General features: G+C 42.1%; 1 protein-coding gene across 2 annotated transcripts in view; it reads left to right on the forward strand.

The window, feature by feature from the left end:
• The window catches only part of erfl1 (Ets2 repressor factor like 1), a 48,863-nt gene that overhangs the window by 9,619 nt on the left and 20,064 nt on the right, over positions 1-19,180 (forward strand). The window contains exons 1-2 of one of the 2 annotated variants that reach the window (XM_026186026.2): positions 1,267-1,391; positions 5,083-5,238. The gene's annotated coding sequence lies outside the window, so the exon portion shown is untranslated. Of the gene's footprint in view, positions 1-1,266; positions 1,392-5,082; positions 5,239-19,180 lie in introns of those variants that run through there. The other variant, XM_080308034.1, reaches the window with a different exon arrangement.

The raw sequence follows: 19,180 nt of genomic DNA on the forward strand, positions 1-19,180 counted from the left end.
ATTAGGACAAAAACTAATAATATTTTGCTTCACGGCTGATTTTTTAATCAATCAACAAGCCTTTGAAAGCTTCTGAAAACACTGAAACGTCCTCACCGTGTTTTTGTAGAGTCCAACGTGTGGCTTTCAGCTTCTTTCCCATGCTTCCATCTCCAACCCCTTCCCTTGATACCCTTGTCATAGGCTTTGGCTCTCTGCACTCAAGTGAGTTTCATTGGTTTACCTAATTGATTATTAACTTGCTTATTGAGGATCAATTAAATAATTAAAGTTTGTTAAGGGCAGAGTTGATTCAGTCGCACAAGAGCTGGGGCATTCTTTCCGCTGCGCTGCGTGCTTGTGCGGGTGTGTGATTTTCATTTATGCAGACACTTGATGGAAGTCACGAGTTGAAGGAAGACGATTTGTTTCACTGTAGTGTGGATTTTGCTACAGGGACAGCAAACAAATAACAGTTTGCTTAAGCCAGACTGACAGGTGGGGCTCGACCTTTAGTGAGTGTCGTTTAAGGTTTCCTTTATATTCATTGAAAACAAAGAAAATATTGCTTTGGCTAGGTAGCATTTTATTTAGCACATAGGAAATCACAGTGATTCCTCTAGTCTCAGACTTCAATCCGACTTCAGCTGTAGGTGGAAGGTTTTTGTGTCATAGAAAACACTGTCAGGCACATCAGTCCCCAGTCGCATTGGCACTGGAAACGCATTGAAGTGGCCACTTTCATTGCTTGTTTGGGGAATTGGTGCCCAATTCAATGTGAGTAACTTTTAGGGTCAGGTCAACAGGGTGGTGAGTACTGTGACTCTTCAAAGCCGGCGGGGGGAGACGCGATGGAGGGGCTCCTCTTGTGGCAGCAAAGAGAGCCCTGAATAAGAGAGAGGGAGAAAGAAAAACACACCCAGTCACAAACACACACAATTACACTACACACACACATACACACACACTCTCTCACACACAGAGACCTCATATATGAGACACGGGAGCGGAAACGGGTCGAATCCTACTTCAAATTCTCTTTCCTCTCGGCTTGTCGACCGGGGAAAACAAACCGACCCGAGGCACAGCGAATAGGGATTTACTAATTAACTGCTTACACACACACACACACACACACACACACACACACACACACACACACACACACACACACACACACACACACACACACACACACACAGGGAGAAAGAGAAGAGAGAGAGAAGAGAGAGAGAAAGATACACACCTTCTCTCCTCCCTCCTCCCCCCTCCCTCTGCTCTCCTTCCCGGGTTCAGGCTGGTAGTAGTGCTGCCTCTCCGGTCTCTGGCTCGGTGCGCCGTCAGAGTGAATGCGTGTGGATAGACTGGTCGCCGGTGAGAAAACAATTTACTAAAAAAAAATCATACTGGAGGTATGTTTTCCTCTTTGTGCATTTTATTTATTGCGTGTAATATTTATAGACATTGAATTTGATATTTTTATTGTTTGTTTTGGGGGGTTTTCCCCTCGAGGAAAAAAGTTGGGGTTCTAGTGAGTTAGTAAGTGTTTTTAAAAAAGCATTTCACGATACGTCTGCGCTGGGCGATATTATTCTTCACGGCTGTCATTTTTGCTATAAATAAGATGTTTATGTTTTCCTGTATGGCATTCTCTCCGCAGTGTAATCTTGTAACAAAAAAGTTGGACTGCACGTAATTCACACAGGCTCTTTTAGCCACCATTACTGGGATTTTGTGTTGTTGTTGTTTTTTGTTTTTAAATATTTGTCTTTTTTGAAATATTGCAAACGTTTAAGTGCTCTTTGCATCCTTTGCAAGTAGACACTCACACAAACACACCAGAAAGGTGGTTAAATAGTCCACTTCTTCAGTGCATGTGTGAAGCCTCGCCTGTTCGGGCGCACTTGGATGCGTTCAGCTGTCTGCGTTGGCCCGGATTAGCCTTTAAATGTCTCTATTTGTTAAGGCGTCCAGATCTCACCTCCACACCGCCTTATCAATCAGTCAATTAAACAGCCACTCACACGCGGCGAGCTGCACAAGTCCTCAGCCGGTGTATCTCTCTCTCTCTCTGTCTCTCTCTCGCTCTGCTCCATTTGTTTGTGTGTGTGCGAGTGGCCTCATGCAATTTATAAATATTGTATAATAAAGTGTGCCTGTGTGACGTTTGGATCTTGTTTTTTGTGGGGGGGGTTTCATTGTGCGAGTGCGTCTTGTTGCCTGCATGCTTGTGCCATGTCCTCAACTTTGGGACGTGCACGTGTTGCACGTGGTCATATTTTGATTTGGTTTTAGTTTATTTCATTATTTGACTTTTTGTTTTCTTTCATTTCTCGTCTTTAAGTTAGAGTCAGCTTTCACGGTTATCGACAGTTTTCCAATTTCTCAGTACAAGCTACCAACGTTTAGGTTGTTCGAGTTTATTCCAAGTTTTGGCCCAACACACACACACACACACACACACACACACACACACACACACACACACACACACACACACACACACACACACACACACACACACACACACACACACACACCACAAGAGAAAATAAATAAATAAATCAACAACCAAGCAGCAAAGAAGTGGTTTGCTCTCTGTGACCATCCTTCAGTGTGCTCACCACAGAAAAATATTGAAGTTTACTCCAGCAGGAATGAAGCCGGCGATATGTGTGCGCGCGCGCGCACGCGCGTGTATCTGCCTGTATATGTGTTTTCAGACTCACATGGGAGTTTGTTTCAGAAGTGGGCGCATCGATACATTTCGGAGTCTAGCTTAAAAAAATATATATTTGGAATAATCTTTATTTGATTTCGCTGGTCTCTCCCTCATATGGTGTTTTCTTTTTAGGTGTTTGCCCCTTTGCAACTTTGATGCATATTTATGCGCGCCGTGGGTGTACTCCATCAATTATTTGTGCCAGTATAATTCTAGATAAACAGTGTTTGTAAATCAATACATGCATGTAACTATTGCAGATTAAGAGATCGATCAATGGATCCACCGTAACCCCAACCAGTGCTGTTTTTTCCTCCCTCTCTCTCTTTTTTCGAGTCAGTTACAACTCACATCTAACTTTTCACATCTGTCTAAAAAGACGTTTTAATGCGTGTGAAAGTGCTTGTTTGTGTCTGTGAAAAACATTTTTGACATTTGAGGAAACTTTAGAGTTTTCTATTTTATAATAACCAGAAATTACTTAAATATGCCCAGATTGTGCGTAATAATGTTAATAATAATAATAATAATAATAATAATAATGTCTTGTTCTTATAATTAATTTTGTTTTTGTATTTATTTTTCGTCACCCTCGTGGCCTCCGTCAGTTTTCCCCTCTCTGTGTTTCCTGTGTGTGAACTTTCAGACCAACGTGTTGAACCTCGGTAATTGGATAATATTCCTGCTTTTTGCGCCGCTCCTTGCCAGTCGCCTCATCCGTCTCACTGCTGTCAATACAATAACATAATAATGTTGGAAATGTTTCCGACATTAAATGCCATTCGGGGAAATTTCTCTCCACGTCACTCACCCTCCCCTCCTTAATCGTTCACCTCTGCACGGCTTGAACTTGTTAACGTGTCCAATTTATTATAATACCAGCACTTTAACGCAAATGTTTATTTAAACACACGGTTCACACAGTAATTAAGAAAATGTCTCCGTTCCTTCCTGCCTAATAATAATAATAATAATAATAATAATAATAATAATAATAATAATAATAATAATAATAACTAGTGTATTTTCGTTTTAAAATAATGGACATTTTCGATTATTATTATTATTATTATTATTATTATTATTATTATTATTATTATTATTATTATTATTATTATTATTACATCAAATAACATGCCTTGCCTAAATGCCTAAAACTTCAAATTTCTCTTTCCGATTATCTTACTTCGTTGTTAGGACAATTGTTTATTAATTTAATTTGCTCGGATTCATATTTTAGTTTTTCTTTTATGTCTACAGAAAAAAATACATTTACTCTTGCTCTTTTTTCTGCAATTCATTTGTATTTTACCTGCCGTCACTTCTAAAAGGTAAATATAAATATCGTTTCTTCCTTTTATGTCCGTGTTTTTATTCGTTTCTCGCTTTGTTATTATTATATTTTATTATTATTACGTTAGTTTTTTTTAAGCCGTCCCAGCTTTTTAATGTCAGTTACATCAAATCAAACTTACTTTTCAGGCTTATGATCATAATTATTTGATAAGGAATTTGGATATTGGATGCGCCCTCGCTTCCTCATTTTCTCCTTTGTTTTTCGCCTTTTTCCTTTACTCGTTTCTGAAATAGACTATTGACTTCATTTTATTTATCAAGACAATCCACCTATGGGGTCTCGCACCTCTCCTCATCTCCATCTCGTCTAGAGGAGAAACTTCTGACAGGTGCGAGAAGCGGGTTTGATTTTTAAAAAATGCTCTCATCCTTAATGTGTTGTCATCTGGAAAGCAATTTCGTATGATCAAAGTGCGGCTAGTTAGTGCGGTCAATATTCTTTCCAGCAAGCATCTCATATATCGATAACAAGACAGCAAAGCCTCTCGCCGAACTGCATTCAGGCCCTGTATGTGCCGATAATCCCGGGTACATCCTGTGCGTAAAATGCGTTATAGCCTCATATACATTTCAGGAAGCTTTAATATAAATATAGGAAAGAATATACCTCATTTATAAGGATTTTATAGGAATACTGCAGAGAGAAAAACTCGAGGAAATGCTGTCTAGTGCGATAAGGTCATCCACAAATGGGTGGCAAATACGCACGAAGTCATTATGTGAGTATTATAAGCTCTAACTGGCTCTTCCTCTCTCTTGCTGTCACGGTTACTGTATGACAGTAAGGAGTAAATAAGGTGATTGATCTGTGGTCTATGAAGCAGCAGTGGTCCTGCGGGAAAACATCAGAACACAAGCCAAAGGATCGACTCCAGTCAGCTGGGCCAAAGCGCCACCTCCCCTGTTTCCTGTTACTTCATTTATTTTCATTAATTATTTGAATTGAGGGCAACCCCGCGTACGTACTTGTCCTTTTAACGGAGGATCTTCCAGTCGTACTAATATATATATAATTTTTTTTTCAGTGACGCCTTCGTGCGACAGCGACACTTTCCTCCTTGTTTCCTCCTTTCCGGTCGGATCAAGCGAAGCAGCGAAGAAACTTCAAGTCCAGTCCGTGAGACCGTGATCGGGCTTCGGCCTCAGGTGCATCTCTGAGGCGGAGCGACGCGGAGGTCCAGGTGGGTGAATTCAACCCCCCCCCCCCCCCCCTCCTTTTTTATTTCTTTCTAATTTTTTTTTTTTAACCGTGTGTCTTTAGTGTTTATTTTCTTCCATTGCTTCTCTTCTGCGGTTGCATTTTCTAATTACAGTCGAACCTTTTTCTATAATAATTAAAATAGTTTAAAATGTTTTTAAGGTAATCTGAGGTCACTTAAGTCAAGATGCTTTCCAGTGGGTGGAGTCATTTGTTGCTGATTTAAAAAAAAAGAAAAGAAAACGGAACTGTATTTTACAAAGAGAGTCCGTGTAGAGATGCAACGTTAAACCAACGTAACCATTCAAAGTGGTAATTTAAACTTTATAAGACAGCTTTCTGCACTCTATGAAATCTTTCAGACTCACCTATTTCTTAAAGATTCACAGAAGAACAACTTCTAAAAATTATGAAAAGAAAATAATTTTTTTAATGTGTGGAAATGCTTTTCAAAATTTCAAGATTGTCCTGTTTTTCTATTTTAAAAAACACTGCAATTAAAAAATAAATAAATAAATCCAAACACCTCTTTTTGGATTTTGAAAATGTGTCAGTGACAAAGTGGCACAGAACTATCTACAAATAATCAAAGGTGTCCAGTCTACTATCCAGTAACCCTTGGCCATGTGCAAGATTGCTCTCCATCAAGGTAATGAATGCTTCCTTCGTTTCTTCTGCACCCGTCTAATTCTTCCCGTTTGATATTACACTCTTAAAATTTGTATTTTAGTATTTATGATTCAATATTCATTAGTGTCTGCTGGAAGAGAAAATTCTACCTCTTACTCTCGTAGCCTTATAGGGGAACTGAAGGACTTCTCCATATCTTTTCCATCATCTGCAAACACTCCCTCTTTCTCCGCCCCCCAACCCCCTCCTGTCGTCTTTCCCTGCCACACCTGGTAACTACAAACTTGTACACAATAATAACAGCCAGATGTATCCATCTATCTCTCTATCTAGCCTGTCGACAGTTAGTGGAGTGGCTGAGAGACTTGCAGGCGTGAAAGGTCAGTTAATCAATGGCGCACAATTTGACAAATCCCAGTGACTCTTATCATCCTCACGGGTGTTTAGGGCCGAAAGGAGGACCACCGAGATAAATGCTTAATCCTGAGTGCTCAGTGAAAGAGAGAGAGCGAGAAAGAGAAAGGACAAGGACGGGAGCGCTCTGAAGCAGATGGGCATGCAGAGAGGTTGAACGCCAGGGTTGGTAGTGGAGGGCAGTGGACTTTGGAAGAGTTGACAAGTAGAGATAGAAATTGAAGAAAGAAAGAGATTCGGAAGTGACTCAGTGCAACAACTGGAAGGTGAAAAATGTGCCTGCTTTTGGAAATGACAGATTATACTTTTGTCTGTCGCAATCAAAGGACATGTGCAACTTTGTGGCTCTCAGATCACAGAACATTGCCTCAGGCTGGACAGGCCGAACACATGCCTTCTGGTCTGACAAAGAAATCCTGGTTCACTCTCGGTTATGGCTCTGCTTCTGTGTGTAAAGTTGAGAAAAACCTGAGGAAAACAAAGGTGTATGAGTGGTTGAATTCTCCTGTGGCATGTTAGCCTGCCTGCAGCAGTGTGCAACCAAGAGGAAAATGAGCTTTTGTCCACAAGGCTGGCCTCTTTTTTCCTTCAGTTTTTTTTAAACTGCAGGGGTTTTGGAAGAGGGAACAATTTCTCTGTCCTTATACCCTTAACAAACATCACCTCAGTAGGACATGTCGTCACTTGTTTTCTATACTGAACTGCTAGGACCTTGTTATTTCCTGTTTTTATATTGGCATACATCACATTTAGTTAAAGAATCCAAATAGCATTACTGTCACCAAAAGTGATGGCTTGAATCTGAGGGCATGAATGGAATTTCCTTGCCGTGTGTGTTTTATCTTTTTTTCACATGGGTGCAAGAGAACTGGAGCTCTTTGAGCAATCACACAGACAGACCCTCATGTCCTTTATCTCCATCTCAATACAAGTTCAATGTAATTCAATTGAGATTAGTTGAACTGGCATGACAGCAGATCCGTAGTATTGCCAAAGCACTTAGGAGGCAATGACAGAACCACATCGATGTGGACTAACACATACACAACGCTGCACGACCAGCCAACCTTGTAGTGAGACTAAGACACACACATGCACACACAAAGTATAGGATCGAGCGAGAGAGTGACAGTCAAGTCAAAGAGGTTTTGGCAAATCTCGGGATGATGAAGTTAAAGGCTGATAGAAACTTGTCTAAAAAATGCGAAAAGAAGGAGAGAGGAATGATAAAGGGACCCGGACGATGAGTAGAGCTCATGTATGACAGAGTTCGTCCAAAAAAGATGAAAGAATGATTGACTCTCGGGGAGCACGATGGAGAGAGAAGAAGAAGGAAGGACAGGAAAAGGGGAAGAGGAGGACGTGACAAAGTGAAAGAGGTGAGCGATGCTGAGGAGAGCGAGAGAAGAGAAGGAGCGAGTGAGGAGAAAGCGCTGAAGGCGAAAAAAAGGAGAGGACAAGAGATAAAGAGAGCAAAGGGGGGGGGGGGGGGGCAAGAAAGGATAAAATGTATAAGAGTGATGTACGAGAAGAGGGGAGAGGAAGAGATTTACTAGAAGAGAGATTAAGTCAAGTTGTCCCCGGTCAGTCATTAATCCGATTTAAGAGCAATTAAGGTGAGACTGATTCCTTCCTAGAGAGAAAGAAATAGATGGAGAGGGTGAAGAGAAGGGGGGAAGAAAAGAGGAGACAGGGAGGGAGACAAGGAAGGAGTGATTGAAAGAGAAAAGTGGGAAAATAGAACAGGTGCCTGAACTCTGGATGTCAGTTAGTGGACAAATTACAAGCAATGTACTGAAAAACTAACAGGAACACTGGCAGAATACTCTAATCTGTTTATTTGACTGTCATGTAAAATTGGACAAATCTAAAACTTGCTAAAAGTCACAGGTTAGGGAGCGAGGTGAAATAAATTTTTCAAAAGGCACTCCAGAAGTTTGGTCGTGGCTTTTCGTGTATTCTCGCATTCGTTGACTAACACACATTCCCTTTTGATCAAACCATGGATTTTCCGTGACATTGGGATCATAGAAGGGTACCTCCACACTCTGTTAACAGAAACTAACATCTAAAGTCTGCGTGTTATAGCTCAGTTATCTGTGAGATTTGTTTTGTGAGAGTGGACAGGAGACGTGAAGTTGAATTTCAGGTGAAAGTGCAGCGGCTGCTTCCCTCCAGTCAACATTAGACAGCGAAGGGCAAAGAGGAGAAAGAGACAGTGTTAGAGAGAAGGAGAGTGAAAGACAAAGTGGATGACTCTCCTCTGAATGAAAATGAAAAGCACGGGAGCAATGAAGAGTTTCCCTCCTCCTCCTCTTCCTCTTCCTCCTACTGCAACAAACCCCTCCAATCCCCACTCGGTGTGCTCTGTTGTTCCAGATATGTATCAGGGGTCTCGGGGTCAGCAGAGGGGTCCCTCCACTTGCTGTAGTGTTTCTATGTCTATTGGGAGATGGTGGTCCTGATAGCTTGGCCGTCTGACACGTACACAACAGTACATAAATCAAAGGCGCACATACACACCCTCACTCCGTTTATCTCCCACTCAAACAGTGCGGTGATAGCAGCCAACTCTGCATAGAGTCAGACAGAGGGAGAGGTTGTGGTCTGTCTTGTTAAGTGGGAAAGTAATAGGTAGCTGTAAAAGGTTTACTTCTGTTGCTGCCATCTCTATTGTTCAGGCTTTTCCAGTGTTTGTGCCTCTTTTGTTTGATGTGCTTCAATAGTATATAGCACACTCAACTACGTACATAATTGCTGTTCCACATAACTGCAGGACAGCAGCATGTTATTATGAAGTCTTTTAAGGCAAAGAATGTAGCAAATTGAAAGTGAGGTTATAGATTTTGTTTGTAACATTTTAGGTATCTGAATGGAAATGGTTTTACATGATTTCATTGACTTACATCAGCCACAAATGCACGTTTTTCAAAAGAACTCGGCCATTACTGGGAAAATGCACTTATACACATCTCTTTATTTCATTTTCTGTTTTGTCCTGGCTTTTCTCCTATTAAGATTCTCTCTATATTTCTGTGGCACATCTATTGCAGTTTCTGTGGACCAATCTGTAGACCATCGCAAGTCACAGATTGAGAGGCCATTTGGCTGCTGTTGACAGGAGACAGCAGCTATTGACAGGGCCCTGCCGGGGAGGCGTGTCTCAGGCCCCACGTCCAAAGCGTTTGTGGCATTTAATACACTGTAGCAGTGGTCCTCACAGCCCTCACCCTGCGTGCTACTGCCATAGGGATCAATATGCACTGGGTTAGAGAGAAATGGACCATCTGATGCACACTCAGAGAGGGGGATGAGAGGAAAAAAGAGTGTAAGAGATGGAATCAGCGGGGAGGGGTGGGGTAGCAAGGGATTTAAGGGAAGAGAGGCAAAAGACTTGAAAAGGGGGAAATGGTGAGACCTAAAAATGAAGAAAAGAAGAGAGGAAATGATTAGAGGCATGGTTTAAAAAGACATGGAGGCAGAGTGTTGCCCAGCACAGAGATAGATAGCAAGGGAGAGAAAGTGGTCAGTGGTTGAAAGAGACATTCAGCTGGGAAAGAAAACAGATTGGAGGGAACGGGGATAGACACTGAAAAAGAGGAAGGCTCTAGACACCAGGGAGGATACACACAGGAAAGGAAAAAAGACATAAGGGAAGAGACGAGTGGGAGATAGGAAGGGAGAGGGGGAGTAGAAGGAAGAAAGGAGAGGGGAGAAAAACAGAGGTGGTGGTGGTGGTGGGGGGGGGGGGGGGGTGCTGGGAAGGATGAGGAGGAAAGGAGGGGAGTGGGGGGGGGGACTAAAATTTCCATCAGGTTTTCAATTGGGGCGGATCAATAGTGTATTAGAGCTCACCTTGACCCCATCCCTCCCCCCTCTCCCTGGCCCAGCACACAGGCCAAGCTACTCTCCCTCACAGCAGGGGACAGAGAGGGGGAGAGATTGCATTACGGCCCCCCTTTCTTGGACCAAAGTGGCAGAAAATGGCACAATAAAAGCAAGAGCGGACAGAAAGAAAGAGGAAAACTAAGTCGCGGCAGGTAGAAACAGAGAAAGTGGGAGACGAGGAGTAAGAGACCACGGAATGAGCTGGAGGAGAACCCAGCAGGTGCTGCCGTGCTTGTTCGGATGGAGCTTTCTAAGAGAGGAAACTTGTTGGGCAGGGTGGTGTGTGCATGACTTGTGTGCATTTGTATCACTATAACACTCAAAAGGACAGATTGGAACTGAAATGTGTGATCCACATAAAAAACAAGCATGTTTTTTGAACATGTATAGAATTTGGTTAAGTAACTGTGCTAAGTGTTGACGCAGTCACGGGGCTGCTGAACCTTGAAAGACAGAGAGTTTTGTCTATCAGTGTAAAAAAAATGCACTCATATGGACTCGAACAAGTCCGTGCATTAGTATTTTTATTTTATTAATATGCCACTAGTTTAAAAATTGTAATATTCTGCATAGAATACCTTAAATATATAACTATTGGCATTGGTTAGGCTACAAAGCCTACCAATGCTTTTAAGGTGTGGTGTACAAATCGGTGATCTGCTGCACGGTTACACACAAATGCTCAGTTAAATAAGTTGGTAGATGTGCACGAGACTGGTAGGACACCCTCCATCACTGGAGGACAGCGGGACTTGAAGCTGTTGCAGAAGGACAGAGGCAGGGGCCAGAGTGAGGGTGATGATGGGGGGAGAGGTTGAATAAAAAAATTGATCTAGGAATTTAGCATTTAGACACAGTTTGCAAAGTGATATAGAGGGGAGGCAGAGGAGCAGAGGGGACAGTGCGGGGGAGGACACTTAACTTTACAATAGGTCAGCTCTGCTGCTAAGTCTCTTACTAACTGGAATCTTGACATCCTGCCTCATATGCCGCTCTGTGCATATTCCCCAGAAAATAAACACAAAATGCGATTCCGAGATTCTTTCAATGATCCATCTTGAGCGTGTGATTTAGCTGTTTAGACAGGAGCTTGTTTGTAAAAGCACAGACCTACTAGCAGCACCATCCTCATCTCTTCTCCACATTTCCTAATGCTGTTCCTATTGTCACCCATCCACACTCCAGTGCACATACACACGCCAAGATGCCCGGCAAAACAACACGCAAATGCACACGCGCACCCTGTGTCAGGCGTACGCACACACAGTAACACACAAACTCGTCCCACTCACTGAGGGGGAGAAAAGGAAAGAAAAAAGGAGAGAAAAAAGAAATCGATCGCCGGGGATAGCGGTGCGCGTCGGAGGATCGTATCTTGTCAAAATAATATATTACCCTCATCCCCGCCTGATCGATGCGGTGGATTAGGGACGGAGGGCTCCCTCTCTCCCCTCCTCTCTCTCCTTCTCTTCCTCCTCGGTGCTTGGTGCAGTTTAATATTTACCTCCGTGAAAGAACGGCCGCGACGGCTCTCAGCCCTAATTGATTCCGACACATGGGGCTCTGTGCTCAGGCTGCGGATGAGAGAGGGAGGGCCGGCTGGAATGCAGAGGTAGAGAGGCGAAAGAAAGAAAAAGAAAAGAGGAGGGAGAGAAGGAACCTCAGGACAGCAGCATCAAAAAACAAAATAGCAGGAATATGTGAAAAGGAAGGCTAGGAAAAGAAAAGATTTCCATAAGGAAGAAAAAAGAAGCTGTGGGAAGAAATGGAAAACTGAAAAGGGTGAGATAAAGTATGGAGTTTGAAAAAATGGATGGATAAAGGTTAGGGTGGTGGAAGAGAGACGAATGAACTTAAAACCTTGGAGGAAAACCTGGGAGGTCAGAGGAAATACAGTTAGAAAGGTATAAGATGGAGACAGCTGAGCCAGAGGGTGGAGAGGAATGGCAATGTATGTGGCACAAATAGAGGAGAGAGGGATGAATGGAACGGATAGCAGATAGGAAATGAATCAGGAAGAATGAGGGAAACGGGGAGAGTAGGTGGAAATGGGACTGCACGCGAAAGTGGCTTCAGGAGAGCAGGAAGAGAAACGGGAGGGATGAGGGCAGAGGAGAGCAAATGAGAGGGGATTAAGAGAGCGACAGGAAGATGGATAGAAATGGAGGAGTGAAACATGACGGGTGGAATGTAGAGCACCAATAAAAAGGCAAGAACGGGGAGCAAAGAAATAGGGGGATGATGGAAAAAAGAGCCCGGCGCAGAGGTGACAGAATGATATCAGGTGGGATAGACAGAAAACAGGAGTGATAGCGGAGCGAGAGGCGGGAGGGTATAGAGGGACCATATTTTCCGCTGAAGGAACTGGCCTGTCATGCTGTTCCGCCAGCGCAGAGCGGCTCTATAAAATACAGGGAGCAGGCGGGTCGTGTCGGGTGACTTATGTGTATATCTAGGCTTTGTCAATATTTCTTTCTGTCTTCCTTCCTCTGTGCTCTCCCTATTGCTCCCTGACTTTCTTTTTCCAATTGTGCTTCCACTGTCTCCCCATTTCTTACTACGAGTGTGTGTTCGTCCCAGTTAAGTGCTCACTCCATCTCCAGCACTGTTTGTCCACCTTCCTGTTCTTTCTGGGAAGTGAGAGCACATACAAGAGATATAAGCTGTAGAAGTCACCTGCACCTTTTGAGCTTGCAAGCCAAACACGACTGTGGTGCAACAACTTGAGGACTTATTGAGGTTTTATTCTTCAGTCATTCTCCATTATGAGGCGATAGAGGCAGGATGATGAGGCTTGCGGTTAAATTTACATCAACAGAGCACCAACACAAATACTCTCATTGGGGTTCATATTTTAAAGTCTATCTCCAGATTAAGAACATAGAGACACACACGGCTGGTTCCCTCTCTCAAACAGAAGCCGTCTTACCTGTTAAGACGGCTTCTCTTTTGCATAAGTGCGGGGATAAATGAATTCATCGGGTTGTGTACATCTTTCTGTAAATCCACTTTTCTAGTTTGTGTTTCTCCAAGTACAGAAGCACCGGGTGGTAGGCTGATTTATTCATGTGATCCCACGTTGGGTTACACCTCCTCTTCCTCATTTGGCATGGTTTAGTATCCTGCACACAGGTCTGTGGAGACCTGGATCCATGGGGGGGCCAGGCATCCTGCAGATACACTACCCCAGTGCACAACTAGTGGACACTCACAAATTACCCTGCTCTACATTTCATGTATATTTATTATGAAAATACATTAAAACTTCTCCGAACTGTTTCTGTCTTGCCATGTAAGTGAGAGTACTACAATGTTGCCCTCATTTTTGACTTCACCAAAGTCCTGGTGGGACTTGGCAATGAGAAAAACATTCAGTTCTATTTCTACCTACCTGTGTCGCCACAGAAAAAGTGAGGAGGGGAGGGGGAACATAGAGGACACAGAAGTTGAAATGGAATGAAACAGAACTTATTTATTTTTTAAAAATAAGCCCCAAATTTCCAATCTATCCCCATGACTTCCTCTGCCTCGGTGCTATGGTTTCTTTTTCCTTCCCCTTTCTCTCTCTCTCTCTCTCTCTCTCTGTCGCTGTGTCTGTTCTTTATTTACACCTCTCTCCTGCTCTCTGCAGTGGCTCAGGGAGCGGTAACAGAAGTGTCACTTGTCATTATTGGTCTAATTCAGTAATCCGTCATCGTGCACTCACTGTATGCAGCGCATTATACGCCAGCACAGCAGGTGTACTACGCACCGAGGTGGAGATTCGATTTGACACGCACACACAGGCGAGAGAGCCAACGGGGGCCGTAGCAGACGGGCACCGAATGTGTGTGTTTGTGTGCGTACATTTTGTTTTCTGTGTGTCGGAGAAAGTGGAAGGGGAACAGATAGAAAGATGGAGAAATTGAATTTTTGTGTGCATGTCTGTGGATATATTGTAGTTTCAATAGAAATACAGCGGTCTAAGATGTCTCTGTAGTGGGACGAGACATCAGCGACGGGACAGAGACAGCAGAACGAGTCAGAGCAGAGACTGTGAGCGGTAGCACGTGTGGGACCAGATGCGAAAGAAGATATTTGCAGTAAAGAAAAATGAACAAAATCCAACAATATATTATTACAGCGTGCTTTCCATTCATTTACAATCTGCAATTATCAAATCAAAGTTTACGTCTTCATCTGAGGGCTGAATATGTTTTATAACCCAGCCTGGAAGCAAAGCTATAACACAATCTACTGTTCAAAACACGGTATTGAGTTTCCATGATTCTGTTGTTCAACACTTTTACTTGGCTATAAAAGTTTTGCTTTATCCTCATAGCATTTTCTAAAGCAGTTCATTAGAAAGTAATATTTTTATTTCTTAAGCGAATATGATGGCTGACCAGCCAAGAAAGTCAATTCAGTCTGATTTATAAATTAGTTGTCTGACTTTTAAGTTTGGTGAAACTTATAGTTTATTATGTTTTTCCCAATTGAACTGCTTGGCTATTTAAACCACATTAATGCCAATTTTTCTCCAGTATTTTCATTTAGCTGCTACACTACACAAATAGGACCACATGCCTCTACCTACCAGTGGAGAAAGAAAAAGAATAGACACAATGACATGCAAGACAAGGAACATCCAGCTTATGTGGTCAGCGTCTTGGACTTCACCTGGACTCTCTAGATTTAATTATGAGAGTATATGGACTCATTGTCATTGTACAAAAACATAATGTGTTGTGCTTTTCACCTACCTCATCCTGCTATAGTGGGAAAAAATCCATAAAGCGATATGATTGCTAAGTCTCCCAGATCTCTGTTCAGCTTGCGGCATTGCTAACTTCTGCACTACAGTGTGAAATTATGGATTCTCCTGAGATTATGCTTAGAAGCACCTAGATAGATCTCCAAACCCAATGTTTGTTTTATATAACGGTCAAGTCTAGATTCAAGTTAGACATGGTGAGGTGAACCCTGCTGCAGTCAGGGTTGTGGTCTGTAAGACTGATCCATTATCCATGAAGTCAAACACCGATTTTATCTGCTTTAGTCTCGCCCATATTTATGTTTGTTTTTGCCAGTATAGGCATCACAGATGGCTAATCAATCAGTCAATCAATCAATAATCAATATTGGTACAGATTTTTTTTTAATTTAACCTGTTAGTGCTTTATCAGTTTAAATGATTTTAAGTGTAGTTTAGCGTTTTTAGTGCCGCTTTCCTCAGCTTACACATAGATATCATTTTAGATGCAAGAATGTCAGACACTTTATCAACTTGACTTATGCTTGGTATTGGTAGCTGTTATTCAAGTTCATTTTATTCATTTATTTTTTAGTTAGTTTATTCTGCATGTAGTATATACAGCTGGATGCTTTCATATCAAGGAAATAAACACAAAGGCAAAGTCCGATAAAAACAAAGGAAAGTGGAAGTACCATCCCTGAAAATCCTTTCACTTCATGTATGATATGTAAATATGATATGAATGGATCTTAAAACAGGAGTAGGCAGAAGCTTAACACTGCACTGCACACAAAAATGTGCATACAGTCCAAACTTGGCACACTTCTAAGTCAAAGCTATCTACAACTTGGTGCTCCGGTGGGTCCAATCGAAAGAAAGGCAAAGCCAAGCTTTGTATGCAGCATTGACAGTCCCACCTCCCTTGGGGTTGGAGATGGTGCCCCCTACATTCTGGGTACTAGAGTTTTATTCTATGTGAACAAGTGTAAGGGTGATAGGGTTTAAGATGTGATGGAGCTTCACCTCTTCTCTTTATCAATGGCAATTTGTATGTGAGCACACACCTCTGGAGTCCCAGCGGACACAGTGGATTTCATCAAGTTCTTAACCCCACAAGGCTACAAATCCGGTTACCACTGTAAGTGTTTTAAACTGTTTAAACTATCACAGCACTCCATGCTGAGTCCCAGCCCGTGTGCAAGTCACGCCCAGATCACACCGAAGCATATGAGTGTAACTGCATTTACTCTACTTTTTTCTCTTATTTTATTTTTGCTTTATATAACACCTGCCATTTCCACCAGCACATCAAACCCCGGCTGTAAGCTGACTCCGAGGGGATTCACTTCTATTGTTTTGTGAAACCTTTTTACAGCTGCTTTTATTGATTCATTTTTATCATTCCTTTTTTCATTAAGAACATATGGAAGACATTTTTTATGTGATTTGACTACACCCCAAATTTCTGCTGCTGATTTTACTGTAAGATTGTGAGATCCTCTCGGTGATACTGATGATGCAGAGTAGGGCAATGCAGTTTATACACTGAATACTAATAGCCACGGTTGCTAATTGTTAATTGCAAGATTTTTCTAATTACTACTCATTAGTGTAATTTGCATAACTCTAAATGTATGGTGAACTATGATGAGCCCAGTTCAGAATCAACAGCTCAACCAATGAAAACAATGAAAAAACATCACAGTATGTCTTTATTTGCCATTTCTTAGAAATTATTTTGTCATTGGTCATCAGTAGAATTTCAGACATGTGATTGAGCTAAATCACCAATCCTCTTTTACATCAGGAGCAAACCAAAACACTTTTTCAAACAGACATCGACTGCACAATTTAAAGCTGTCGCTGCATCTGATTGTTTACTAATCGCTAATTTATCCGAGAAAGTATTCAGTTCAAGAAAGTGAGGTGAGAAATTACAATTGAACTAAGAGAGAGAGAGAAAAATAGATTTTTATGTTAAAGATGTTAGACTTTTACTTGTTTTTTCTCCAGAGGCCTTCTTCCCCTTCACCCACCCAAAAGACAAGAGTAAAGCCTTTCAGTCACATATAGCCAGAGAATTAGAGATAGGTATATGAGGCTAATCCTTCAATGTGGTATAAACAGTAACAGGTAGTTTCTCATTGTTGTTGGTTTATAAATTATAGCTCTTGAATTTAAATTACAAAAAAAACCTTTTACTATACAATATTATTAGGTTAACATGAACTGTAAACAAAACATGCTTAAAAGTTGAAAGAATGAAATGGCAGGAGATGTTTGTTTTGGATTTCACAGAGCAGACAAAAAATGTTATGTCAAAACATCTTAATTTTATAATGAACTAGTTATTTTGACTTAAACGCTACACTGAAAGGTCATTAATATCTGAAGGTTTGCTTATTTGCTTATATCTCCAATGGATCATTTAACCTATTGACAAAGAGCCCTTTGATTTTATCTATTGCCTGCCTGATGGTGATCATCGACTGGGGAGTTATTTTGTATTAAATAATCAGAGGTGATCAATACCGCTCAATAACTGTCTTCCTTCTCCTTCTTATCAGCCCCACAATGTCTCCATGTTGAAAGACCCATAGGCGCACACTGCTGACATGGTTATAAGATGGTCGGAATATATATATATATATGTAATCTGTTGATCCTCTGGCGTTTTACAGTTACTTTGTCTTTGTTTAGGAGCTGAATTGCACAATAGCATCCACCAAATGATGGCCAGCGCACAATGAGCTACTTCTCCTCCTCTGCATCAGTTGATCAAAACCGCCTGGAGTTATGCAGTTAATGGCATCATTATTGTAAAAGAGAGAGAGAGAGAGAAAAGGAGATAGGAGAGCGAGAAAAAAGGGGGTGGGAAGAACAAAGTTGGAAAAGGAGAAGGAGGAGGAGGGAAGGAAGGAAAGTGTTTGAATTATTATCCTGTATATGCTCGAGTGGACACGAGACAGAGAGCAGGGGGCGATTTGGCGAGTTGTTGAAGAAAAGATGAGAGGTGAGGCCTACGGTGGGGAGGAGAGAGCAGGAGGGAGGGCCGGTGATGAATGGAAGGAGAACAGGGATGAGAGACGGAGCAGCATGAAAGAGTATATACGGTGCGCGGTCCCGCTCCGAGGATGATGAAACGTTAATTAAAGTAAACGAGCTACCTGAGCTCCCCGGCTAACCCCCTGTCACACTCTGTCAGGAGACAGAAAGAGGGAGGTGGGGGGCAAGGGGGGAAAGAGGGGGGGCGGGGGGGGCGGTGGAAATTTGACTGGAGAGGAGAGAAGTTGGATAATCCAGCTGTGGCTATAGTTCAAGGTTGATTGCTGTCACAGTTTCTAGCACAGATATCATGTATGTGCACACCAGCGAATGTGAATAAATATGACTTCAATATGATCATTTAATCATTTACGTTTTTTTTGTGCATTATTATTAAAGTATTTCCCATTAATTCCTCGCAGGCTCCATCCAAGATTTCGTGTGAGACCCGCCGAGCTCTCCGCAATGACATCTCACATGCGGGAACAGAACATTTTGAATGAATCGATCAGCCGTGCGAATGTGCCTGAAATGTTGCTGCGTGGATCAGTAATTACAAACTACTTTTTGGGCAAAAGTGTGCCCTAATTTTCAAAAGAAAGCCCCACCCATCCTCTCCCCCTCGAATATGTTTCAGCCTGTTCTCCTCTGTGTATGTAATCCTTATTTCCCGTTCAATCCACGCAAGGTTTCATCCGCCAAGATCACCTTTGTTTCTTTTTAATGCTCATATTCATTCAATTAATCTGGGCTCTAATTCGTTTATATATTTATTTACTCGGTCTCGCCATCACTCTCTTCTTTTTTTCATCTCTCTCCAACGATTATCCTGGCGTCTAATTAGAAATCGATGCCGCTTGGCCGCCGGGTATTTGCAATGTGTTTGTGGACGTTGAGAACAATTCCCCGGACAGAAAAGACTGAGAGAAGAAAGAGAGAGGAAGAGGAAACGCTACACTACACCGCACTGCACTATATGCACACACACACACGCGAGCGCGCAGATTCTGACAACCGACTTAACTGCTTGCAGCGATTCTTCTTTCTAAAAAAGCAGTAGGCTAAGTTTAAAAAAACAGAAAAGAAAGAATGCAAGGAAAGGAAAAATGAAAAGAAAATGATTTTTTTAACGACTGACGCGAGGGATTTGTGCAGAATTGTTGAGGACTGTTTCCCCGTCTTTTAGGAAAACAAACAAACCTCGAAGTGGAAA

Source organism: Astatotilapia calliptera, chromosome 11, assembly GCF_964374335.1.
Source record: "Astatotilapia calliptera chromosome 11, fAstCal68.1, whole genome shotgun sequence".
Classification (NCBI taxonomy): Eukaryota; Metazoa; Chordata; class Actinopteri; order Cichliformes; family Cichlidae; genus Astatotilapia; species Astatotilapia calliptera.